The following is a 4,142-nucleotide window of genomic DNA, read 5'->3' on the forward strand; positions in this document are numbered from 1 at the left end:
GCAGGCCCTGCCCCATCAGCGGTCAGCGATTCTGGTCGCCACCACATCAGCCCTCTACCGCACCACCATGCATGACACGACACAGGTATTTGGCCGCGCTAGGGCAATAGGCGTGGTCAAAAGTGTTAGTTTAAAAAAAAACCCGACCGTGTTAGATTTAAAATTAGTTTCCAAAAAGTGTTAAAATTAAAAAAATCACCTTCGGCGTGTTAGGACATCACGCCTACATCCACGACTCGATGTGGTGTTAGATGACGCTGAGCTCATGGCACATCATGGGGCATGGGGTCGTCATTTATTATCGTAAGCATGGGCCCTCAGGGGTCATCGTAAGAGAGAATTATCTATTTGGCACTAAAACAAATCAGTCTTCCGAATGTAGCACTAAAAATTTTGAATTTTCTTATCTAACATCGAGTCGTTAGTTGACTGTATTGACCATGGCACTTGTCTTTGAGAAGGACCAAAATGCCCTTCTGCTTATCACGCAACTCGTCTCTTCTCCGACGCGGAAGTGGCGCATGTCTCGGCTTCTCTTCTCCCCTGAGCCTTCTATCCTCTTCAATAAAAAAAACAGAACCCTAGATCCATGGAAGGAATCATTGGGGGAGATGAGGATGGGGCGGAGGAGCCAGCGGCCTCATGTGGCGGACATGGGGCAGCGGCCTCGCCCGCCAGCGCTAATTGCAAGTCGCAGCACGGGGCATGTGCGAGACGGGGCGGCCTTGCCCATCGGCACTGATGCGAGGTCGCGGCGGCAGCGACGGGGTGGAAGGCCAGGGCACGGGGGAGCAGCATGGCCAAGTGCTGAGGGAGCAGGCGGCCACATCGGGGGAGGAGAGGAGTGGGCGAGTAGCGTAGGACGCAGAGCCCGACCATCTAACCGGACGATGCGGAGGAGGCGAGCATCGCGCCGGTTGGCCCGCCCGACAAGTGCTCTACTCTAGAGAGAAGATGGATCTATCTAAAGTCACGGGGCCCAGAGTGCCGTGGGTGGCATGGCGTACTGGCGTGAACACACGGCACGGCAAGCGCTGCCAGCGGGGGCGGAGGGCATCGGCTCATCTGGTTTGCCTCGCTCATGTTCGAGTATATAGGGAGCCTCCTAGGAGAGCGACGAGATGACGCCCGGCGCAGGCATTAGTGAGGGACAGGTGAGGTGAGGTGGCCGTGTCGCGTCGTGCGGGCTTGGCCTCGTGGGCTTCGTCGGAACGTGGTGGAGCCACGGAAGCATCGAAGAGCAGCGGCTGCGACATCTTCTGCGCCGCATGCTTCTGTGACCACTCGTGTGCGCAGCTTCCATTTCTAGGACTAGGATGATCCCAACAAGGCAACAAGGATGGAGGATTCAGGAATCCTAGCAGTGCGACCTCTCGCAGAAACAAACAACAAACAAAACAAGAAAAGGTGGTGGAGTTTTGGCTCGTCATTTATAGCTCTTGATTTTTTTGAGAACAACATGTCCATCTATTATTTCTCTATTTGTCATCATGTATTTCTATTATAAAAAGGGTATTTATGTCATTTTACCAGCCACTTGACGCCGTTACTAGCCTAAATGGACGGCAGTGCTATCTAGAGAAGGAAATTTCAACTTAGTGCCAAATAAGAAAGTTTAAATTTTTTAGTGCCAAATGTGGAAGACTGATTTGTTTCAGTGCTAAATACATAATTCTCCCTTTACTTAACGTCGAACCACACATCTCGACGTCAACTGAATCGATGCCGAGCTGGGAGGGCATAAGGTCACACCACAGCTCCTTCTTCCTTGGTCATTCATTGTCTGCTTCATGCTGCTGCCTCCTCCATTCTCCCTCTCTCTTTCCTCGAACCCTAAACCTTAAATGCAGGTATAGGGAGGCCCGATCGAGGTTAATGACGCTTCTCCAAGGTGTTCCTTGTTGACCTCTTTCATCGTATCTGGTTAGATTTTGTTTCATTTGTTGTTATTTTTTGGTAATAGGTTATGTTTGGTTGTTTGATGTAATTTGAGAAAGCTGTGTCTTATTCAATAATTGGGCTGAAATGTATGTATGTTGAGTTATACTAACATTGTTTGTTTTACTGACTTAGCTATTCATCGGTGCATTAGGGATACTTATTTATTGAATGCTTTATGCTTAGTTGTAATGCAAGTAATTATTTAATTTTTGTTTAATATGATAAGCTTCTTTAGTTGTAATGCAAATTGTCTGAAAATACAAACGTTTTGTTAGATGGAAGACATGTATCGGGAGCAGTTGTGGCTGAAACAGGGTCGACCTAGAGAATTGTACCCCGATGCGTCTAGCAAAGATGCCCCTGTTCCTCCTGAGCTTCCTGTCCCTCAGTGTGACTGTGGTTTCCCGGCCGACGTGTTTCAATCGAGATATCCTGACACAGCGGCGCGTTGCTTCTACATATGCAGTCGTTTTAATGTAAGTAAATAATTGTGTTTTTTCTTGCTTCATTTGTGTTTGGAGGTTAGTAATATTTTGTTGGAATCTTATTGTGTAGGCCCATGAGAGGTGCTTTTTCTTTCAGTGGATCAATGGTCCAGACAAGTTTGATCCTAGGTACCTTTTTTGATGATTGGTGGAGAGGGCGACATCCATGCGAGCATGTACTTTGAGCGGTGGGTTCCACCTCCCCCTAAACCCCCAATGATAGCTAAGGAGAAGCACTTAGCTACAGTTAGACGACTCGAGGAACCTCCTGTGTGCGATTGTGGCGATCGAGCTATGATAAATCCTGAGAATACATTGGAGTTTGTGTCCAAACAAGCATGAAGTAAGTGCACAGTGTATCTGATGAAAGTTTGAGCTATTGTTGTTGATGTACTAATGTCACCTCAATTAGGTGTTTGCGTATTTGAAGCGTCATTTCAAGGAGTGGCTCTATGGTCCAAAGAATCAATGGCCGGAGCCCCCAAAGAAAAAGAAAAAGGTAAAGAAGAAAGAAAGGGTAATTTTCAAAGCACCACCAGTCATGTGCGAATGTGGTGTTAAATCCACTACAGCTTAGTCCCTTCAGAGCTTAGAATATGCCATTATTGCGGCCATATGATTGACTATGATAAGGTTGGTTGTTTTTGTGAAAACATAAAATTGTGTTTTTTCTGCTTTTGGTAATAGTTATGATAAATTTTTTTGTTTTCACAGAGCACTAGGAAATGCAAGTGGAAATCTTATGATGGTCAAGCTAAGTTCTTGGATGACTTGAAGGGGAGGCAAGTAATTGCGCGTAAGAGGGGATATGGACCTAACTATGTCGACCACTATGTTAAACTACGAACGAAGAACATGCATGAGTTTGCTAGAAAGCACGGTATTCGTAACCCGATCGATGTCAGACTTGACAAATGGGGGTTGGAGAGATGGAGGGCGTTAGAGGAGGAGATGGCAAGGAAGTCTGTAATGGAGGATGAAAGAGTACTGATGCCGGTCTTGAACGTGCAAATTCATTCATTGTGTGCCAGTGAGTCATTGCAAGCCTTGTTATTTTCGTTGTTTCATTTTAAAATTTATATAATCGCGTTGCTAACTGGTTGCATTTTATACATGAAGAGATTGGATTTAGCGAGACCATATCGTAGAGGTAGCCCATGCAAGGTATGAGGAGAAGAAGTTAAATGAGCACATAACAAAATGCGCGTTGGTGGCATTGTTCTATCTTCCATTGTCATTGAAGATGATGGTGACAAGGATGACGATGACACTGCTAGGTTGAGCGATCTCATCGCTCTAGCAGAGGCGAGCTTGCAGGAGGAGGACGATGAGGATACTAGCAGACTGAGCGAGCTCATTGCTCTAGCAGATCAGGGCTTGTAGGCGGAGGAGGACGCGTTCTTGTCTCAGGTCGCAGCTGAAGCGAAGGCCGCTTGTTACAAGCATGAGGGTGAGGAGAAAGCGTTATTGGCCGATGTGGCCAATGAAGCGGAGGCTACGTGTAGTAGTGGACATGCATAGAAGCGAATTGTAGGTGAGCCTAGCCATAGTAACAAGGTTGTGGTAGATGAATGGTATTCGGATGACGAGTTGCTCACTCAATATGTTTCTTATTAAGGATTTCTGATTACGCCTTGTGGTAGTTCTATGCTGTAGTTTTTGTAGTTGCATGATTTATTAGTGAACAATGTTGTTATGGACTAGACCTCTTTTTTG

At 46.4% G+C, this 4,142-nt stretch overlaps 1 pseudogene; it reads left to right on the forward strand.

Annotated features, from left to right (window-relative positions):
* The first annotated feature begins 2,216 nt into the window (after positions 1-2,216).
* On the forward strand, positions 2,217-3,809 carry LOC136503178 (uncharacterized; annotated as a pseudogene).
* Positions 3,810-4,142: the final 333 nt, after the last annotated feature.

This window comes from Miscanthus floridulus, chromosome 14 (genome assembly GCF_019320115.1).
Source record: "Miscanthus floridulus cultivar M001 chromosome 14, ASM1932011v1, whole genome shotgun sequence".
NCBI lineage: Eukaryota > Viridiplantae > Streptophyta > Magnoliopsida > Poales > Poaceae > Miscanthus > Miscanthus floridulus.